The sequence below is a fragment of the Lycium ferocissimum genome, chromosome 6 (genome assembly GCF_029784015.1).
Source record: "Lycium ferocissimum isolate CSIRO_LF1 chromosome 6, AGI_CSIRO_Lferr_CH_V1, whole genome shotgun sequence".
NCBI lineage: Eukaryota > Viridiplantae > Streptophyta > Magnoliopsida > Solanales > Solanaceae > Lycium > Lycium ferocissimum.
In genome coordinates this window covers 70,021,593-70,029,739 of record NC_081347.1, presented here as the reverse complement: position 1 = coordinate 70,029,739, position 8,147 = coordinate 70,021,593, and positions in this window count along the sequence as shown.

Below are 8,147 nucleotides of genomic sequence, written 5' to 3'. Positions count from 1 at the left end.
CTCGATCTTTGGTTATCCGGGGAAGATTCTGGGCGGTTATCCCTTTGGTTTCGGGGCCAACGACTCCCCCTGGAAAAACCATAATGCCAAAAGGCATGGCAAAAGCTAAAGATCTGCGGCCCCCTTTCTCGAGTCCCAAATTTCCGTGTGGGGTTTTCCGGGAGCGTCCCCAAAACGGGATAGATCCCAAAGGGTACGGGGCCCCCGGGGCCCGGTCGGAAAGAAATCTCTAACGGCGGGGGGGGTTGAGGGAACGGATTGGGCGGCTTTTTCGCCCCCCTCGGGGGTTCCCATTCGTCTGGCGCCCCCAAATTTTTCCAGGGTAGGAGTCGTTTCGATATCCCCCGAAACGGAAAAATTTTTCTTTATCCCCCAAAACCCCCGCCCATCCTCCACCTTTCACTTTGGGGGGGAAAGTGTCCTAAAGTGTATTTGATCGTTCTCGGACATCCCCAACCTTCTCCAACCCCTTTAAAATTCGGAGCCTCGGGATATCAAAATAGATTCTTCGTTCCTCCAAAACAAAATGGTTAAGATTCCCCCCCCAATGGGATCAATGGTTCTCACAAAAGGAAATGTTTTAAATTACAAAATGGATCACGTTTTTGGGCTAACCGCCCGAAAAGGGTAGCCCAGGGGGCCTTAGCGGTCGAGACCAAGCCCGGCTGGTATAAATGCTCAGCTGGGGGATTTCGCTTTTTTTTGATCCTAATTTTTCTGAGTGGTTTTTAAAAAGGGAACCCGAGCGGACAAGGGGGTTAAACCGTTGGGGTTGAACCCCGCGTTCAACCCGCCTCAAACTTCCTGAGAAAAAATTTTATAGAGAAGGAACGATCACGTGCTCAGCAAATTCGCCTTTGGAACAAAGTGTAAAATAAATGCCAAGATATGCATGCACTAACAGTTAATAATTGCGGGAAAGTGAAGCAATTTATAACAAATATACTCATATTATACTGGAATCCTTATGGTTAGAACCTTTGGGGCTCGGAAGTCGCCTCCGTTCGGTTTTACGTGATGTTTAAGGCATAAAGGCTACTACGAACTCGTTGGTGCTCGTACGGACTTTGTTTTAAAAAAGAGTCGCCACCTAATTTTTAAAAAATTAGGAAAATGTCACGACCCCGCCAGACGGATCCGGGGCAACCCCCAAACACCCCATTTCTCTTCTAAATATGCCTATTCGAAAACTATTAACATTTGAAACATCTTACTTTTTATAACCCCGTTCAAATAATATAGTACATGCTATACTAAAAGACATGGACCATACTACCCCCTGCGTATTTCGAGCCTCTCTAAAATAAAAATAGACGGGGCGGGGCCCCTCGTGCCCCAAAAAATGAATATATACAAAATGTAAAAAAAATAATGGACCCCGGGAAAAAAGGGGGTCCGGGGGCCCCCTTTGGGGCCGCAAATCTCCCCGTCCCGGGCAGAACACGGCGTCCAAAAAAGGACCGGTCAAATTGGCGAGAGAAGGGGAATGAAAGGAACATAATAGGAAAATCAAGGCATATGGGGACATGACCTTTTTATGGATTCACATACACTATCTACGTAGTTATTTTAGGATCTCATAGCATATACATCATCATACCATACGTATCATCCATCTCTACTATCATATCGTTAACCGGGGATAACCTCGTATGACTTTATGGTGATCGTGTCGGCTTTTAGCCCGGGGAATCCCCCCGCCTAAAAAGTAAGCGTTAGGCCCGGGGGAATTCCGCCCCCCCGCGGTGACATGTCCCCCATTGGGGCTGGAATCACTCTCTACTTCTGACTTATCATTATCATTATCTATAGGCAATCAACTTTATAATAACTTAACTCATTATATTTATCATCCAAATTAGAACTTGGCAAATATGTAATTTTGGGGGGACATAAGGGCGTAACCCTCGTTTCGTTATGGAGTAATCATAGTCGTTATATCTCCCTTGGAGGGGAAATTTTAAGGTGAGTGTGGGGGAAAACATCAATGAATCGTAGTCAACATCATTAACTTTGTAGGTACATCATATCGTGATCTCTATAATCTTTAGGCTTAAACTTGTCCTTATCATTATTGTACTCATAGCGTATTTCTTATCTCATACGACTATTCATGAACGCAGGCTCTTAGTCTTTCGGATTATAGGAAATTGCAGAAGAAGCGAGGAAAATCATGCATAGGATTCATGCCTTATAAGAAAGGCTTCGAGCTCACATACCTTTGTCGTTTAACTACTCTATCGCTTGCTCGTTCTCCTTTAATGCACTTGTTTTACCTTCAAGGGAATTCGACGACATTAGCTAGACAATCATAAGAACGTACTTACTAAAGCTAAAGAAAATTGGACAGCATTTCCTTGTTTATACGACTTCCGCCATATTCCTTATCAACTCCCAACATTCATAACATCAATCGTCATTCATTTACATTATTCGCATTTCACAATTTCACTCCAAATTCTCCATAATCATGACCAAAGTCCATTATCATGTTCTTTCACATACAATACTTATTCCATGTTCTAAACGTCATTTATAACGTATTTATAATCTCAACACATCCATTTTCATGATTCATTCCAACTACTACTCAACAATGACACTATTCACCCATTTATGACCCATTTTCTATACTCTCCTACAATCCAAGTGTTTCAACTTATCAATACTTTAAATAACATAGAAAGATCATGAAACTCACCTTGGATGATGGAGGAATAAGCCTTGAATGGTAATACACCTCTTTGCACCAAAACCCTATTTCACCTTTTTGGAATTTCTTGCCTGATGACTTTAGCGAGGTTCCATACACTTGATTCACTTCAATTCTTGTCATTGATCTTTGATTTCTTTGGTTTTCTTATGGATGAAATATATGGAAGGTTCTAGAGGTCTTGATGTGTTGAAGAAGTGGTGGAAATGAAATAAATGAAGGGGACATTACATTTAAAGATCAAACATTTCCTGGGTTGCTTTGGGAGTCTCCACTCTGACTCGTTTCCCACGGTCCGTGGAACACAAGGTCGTCTGGAACTCCGGTCGTGGTTCATGACCACCAGCTCACCATTCGCGGGTGCCTCCACGGACCCATCCACGGTCCGTGGATCACGGTGCTGTCCGTGGAACACGGTCACGGAACCTATAGTTCCACCGGTTGTTCGTCGCTCATATGTTTGATCTTCAATCCTTATGGAACCTTCTTAGCACTTGTTTATCACTTCATTGGCAATCTAAGGGATGTTATAACTCTTCCTCAAAGCATCATTATGTCATCATTAACTTGATGCTCGTAATTTGCCCGACACTCGACTTATAACTCGCTTCTCTTAACAACTTTCTTGCCTTAACTCGGATGTCTTTGGAAAACTTAATTAGGACCATTAAAGAATATTTCTTACTTATCCAAACCTCATATACGTCGTGCCCCTCGTTAGTCTATTCACTGTATGCTAATGGAAAATTTCCCAGGTGTAACAGAAAATCAGTTTTGAAGGGTTTATTCAAATACAGTGAAAAATCCTTCGTAATCTAGAGTTCTAGGTAAGGGTTCTGATAATGCCCTGGGAAAGGTGTTAGGCACCCCAGTATTAAGGATCCGTACTATACGGTTGGCCTTCGAATTGTTGTATGAGTATTTGCTTAAACTGCTTATTTTGTGTTTATTTTCTTATAAAAGAACTATCATGCATATCATATATTTTGGAAGAATATATCCCCTTTATTTATAGGGGTATCGTAGTTTCGGATTTATATCATCCTAGTATAAGTAGTTTCCTTTTATATATACGGAATAAGTATAAGTTTGTAAAAAATTATGAAGGAAATGTTATTTATAAGTTTTTAATTTATACTCATACACCGGGGCTCAGGTTGACTCGTATTGGTATGTTCAGGAACTTTATATTACGCGTAGGTTCTTTAAATATTTATAAAGGCATTTTATATTCCAACATGTATATCCCGTCTGAAAATGTAAGCTAATTTGGGCCAACTTTGGGCCAAAACTGTGTTTCGTGCTAAAAAATCCTTCATTTGTCTCTATTTTCCAGAAATGGGTATTCATAATGTAACGACCCGTCTATTCGTGATTTAATATTTCGCGAAACCATGCCCAATCTAGGTCGAGGATTGTAAATAATAAGCTCCATGATGTGTTGTAAGAGTTAAGAATGGGAAAAATTAATTTCGGAAGAATTTAAAAATTTTGGGCTAGGAAATAAAGCGGACCGCTATAGCGGCCGTGGAGCGTACTATAGCGGCCGTGACCGCCACGGTGGTACCGGGCCAGGCGGCGTGGTGACCGCCGCAGTTAGCCAGCCCACGCGGGATGTGAGCTCGAATTTGGCTACTTAGTCTATTTTTCTCTCCTTTTTCAACAAAAGACTCTCAAGGACCGCTCCTAGGGTTCCATATGAAAGAAAAACCATTGACCCCAAGAAAAAACAAACCCTTCTAATTTCTTTTCCACCATTCCCTACGAATATTATCGCTCATGGATTCAGACGAAAGCTAAAAAGATGAGCAATTCATAGAGAATCAAATAGTTATTCGTCAAAGAGGTAGGTTATGGTTTACTTTAGTTAGACTTTGATTCGCGAATCGTGTATACACTTAGAGTTAACGGGAGAATGCATGCTTAGGTCTTCGGACACGGAGTTTGTATGGACGGACTTGTTAATGTGAATAAAGTACGGTGTAAATGATGGCTCAAATAATAATGATTTAGTTTAATAGAAAGTGATGTTGTTGCTAAGGAGCTATTCTCGTGCTTTACGTTATGCAACCCTTAAGGGGTGAATTCCGTCCGTATATCCCTATTTTGTCGAACGTTCATACGGTTGTTTCCTTGGAAATAAGAGGTTGTATTAAAAGAATTATATTGAGCTGGGTTGGCATTACGCCCATCAAGAGTTGGAATTATGATTGATTTGTCATGTAGTTTCGTCCATTGCATTGCATGTTTTATGCGAAAATATAGGTAGCAGGCAAGGCTGAGTATGGACATTGTGTTATCTGGCCTTGTGGCCGTTGAGTTGAGTACGTGAATTACATATATGTATATGATTTGGACCCGCATCTAAGGTTCGTTGCGGAGCGGAGGGTTGTGCTCGGGTTTGAGGAGTATTTCGAAACGAGTGGTACATGGACACCATGAGTCCCCTGCAGGTCATGACTACTGAGCAATGACATCAGATAGCATGTATGTACAGTGTGTTTGGGCCCCGTATCACTTTTGCATTACGTTATATCTCATAAATCTATGTTACACATACGTGTACTACTGTCATAAATATTGCTTATTCATTTTATGTTTTTAGTTGAGAATCTGGGTGGGGAGGAGGTTACACAAGATAAGTGTAGTGTCGGGATGTCCACGCGGTTTATTTTTCCTAGATACATTGTATTATAGCAAGAAATAGGAGTGTGAACTTTACTAACAAAAAGTAAAGTTATAGTATGCAATGAACGCGGGGACAAGAGTTACTAGGTGTAATGAAGGAAGGGAATGGTTGTGATTTAGTAGGATACCTTTATATTTTAGGAATAAAAGGAGTGAACATCGTAGAGTAAAACTAAAAATATTGATCCGTAAAACTTTTTATTTAGAACCTGAAGTTTCATTGACTTGTCTGCTTATCTTGTTGACTTTATATTGTATTGCATGAATTGCGTGAACTAATCTTAGTCGACCTATGATGCTTACCAGTACGTGTGTTGTACTGATACTACTCTTGCTATGCCCTTTCCGGGGCGGGACGTGCCGTTGTGTCTTAGCTTAAGTTTCACCGTATATCGCCTGACATTCTTCCTACAAACTTCACTCTATTTTACCCTTTGTGAGGGTCGTGCTTCATTTATTTGTCTTTATGTATTTAGGAGCTCTTGTACCTGTCTAGTCTAGATCCTGAGAATTTCTTTCGGATTTATTGTATTTTCAAACAAGTCTGCATGAAGTTTTTAATTTATATTCTGAATTTTTCAAATATGTTGTCGTCTAATGAAATGCCGGTTTATTCGTAAGGGTTCGCCTACTAGGTTAGTAATTATTGCAGGTGCCCACGCTGCCCATGGGTCGTTGTGACAAAGCATTGCGAGAGGTGCCCCGCACGTCCGTGGTCGGGCCGTGACAGCTTGGTATAAGAGCCTAGGTTACCTATTCGACAAGTACAAGAGCAAATATCCAAGAGAGTTCATGGAATGGTAGGACGACGTCCGCACTGGGTCCGCAAAGGAGGCTATGGGGACACCTAGAAGTTTCTCTTAATTCATTCTATCGTGCTACTCAAATGCGCCGTCTCCTAGTTGGGTCCAATTGGTAAATGGTCGATTCCAATTGGTATCTTAATGAGCTAATTGGTATCTGTCGATTCCAATTGGTGTCTCTCCATTTTGACTCGCGAAGACCTTCTATAAAGAGGGCGCTAAATCTACCGTGTAATAAGCGGAAAGTTCTAGGGTAATGTTGATGTTATAGACTGGATACTGATCCTGAGAATATTAGCAATTTAATAACTCTGTCATACTCATAGGTGAAGACCATATTTTTTTGCGCTAATCATTTACGTAAACCCCTTCGTAATCTGAGCTGGTGTACAAAAATTCAGCCATTGGCACTGTAGCACCTTTGTGGCAGAGTACGGGGACCGCCATTACGGATCAACTATAGCGGGTATCGGATGCTATAACGAGCCCAAAATTTATACGGCGTATAGCCGAGCGGTGATTGACCGCCGTAGCGGTACCGTTCGACCGCAGCCTTTCTCCCCTCGGTTTTGCCAAACTATTTGTTTTATCGACTAGTCAAGAAAAGTCAGTTCCCAAAACAACCACATTCATTAAAACATCCACCCAACGAGGGCAATTGTCTTACGAGCACCTTTAAACCGGGGCACCCGCATCAAAACAACCAAAACAAAGTTATCCAAATATGTCAAAACACAACCAAAACAGTAAATTGTCTAAACATCAGAGCCCAACACGGGCAAGTGCTAACCAAAGCTGATAAAAGGGGGAGATCTCTAAACCACTCCTCGGCTAGTCACCTCATCGTCACCATCCTCCGAATCACTAGAATCCTCACTGCCAAGTCCGGACTTGCTAAGAAAGAAGAACTGGGAGGCATCTCTGGTAGTCACCTTCGGAGGATTCGTCTTCAGGACTAGGGCCTTCAGGAGACACTTTACACCCTTCCATATCCTCACAAATAGCTTGTCTCTAGCCCGGCTCTTCTTCTTCTCCTTGTCCAAATCTTCACGAAGACTCATACGAGATTGAGCCAGAGATCCATAGGCACCCTGCAAGGCATCAACAACCTTGCCCATCTTAGCCTGGGTCTTCATGTAAGCCTTCATCTGCTCAGTCGTAAAGTAGCTGGGACCCAGCGCGCTGCAGACGATCGCCCTCCATAGAAGGCGGTGTGAATCTCCATCATGGCCGCCCTCGGCGTGCCCATACGCCCATACGCTTTAGAGTGCACGGGGTTCGTGATTGACTACTCCCGTTCAGCGGGCCACCGGCTGGCCTCGTCATACGAGCCCGTCCTCTTTTTCTTGCCCACCCTTATGAGACCCTTTGACCTTCAACGGGTCAAAGGCAACATCGCACTCCACATAGCGGTCCCCCGTACTCCGTGAGCGCCTCGACGTTACGGCGAATAGGTAATCGGGGAGGGAAATATCAAGCTCGAACGACCTTGGCCATAAACGTCGCCACTCTGCGATCACCTACATGCACGTTCCACCGGGCACACCATTTAGAATGCAAGCCACCACAAGGGCCCACAGGTAAGTGACATCAGTAGTATTACTCGAGGGGCGAACCGGTCGGGCAACGAGGTTTAACAACCTCCGGGCCTTAGGAGTAAAGTGTCGACTCTTTATAGCCAATAGTGAGACAACCCAATAGCCTTCTTCCTCTTTGATTCTCTTACCAACATTCTCACTAACCACGGCCCGTTACCTTCAACATCATTGGCCCGCGACTCGTCACACGGTGGGTTGGTTTCTTCATTGAATCTTATTGATAACCTCGGCACTCGCGTCACGCGGAGCCCCAAATAGTAATCTGCGGGGGCGGCCCATCAGAAAGGGAGCATGCTAAAATCCCGCCCTTTTGACATCCCCGGGCCCGCCCCGGCCCAACCCTAG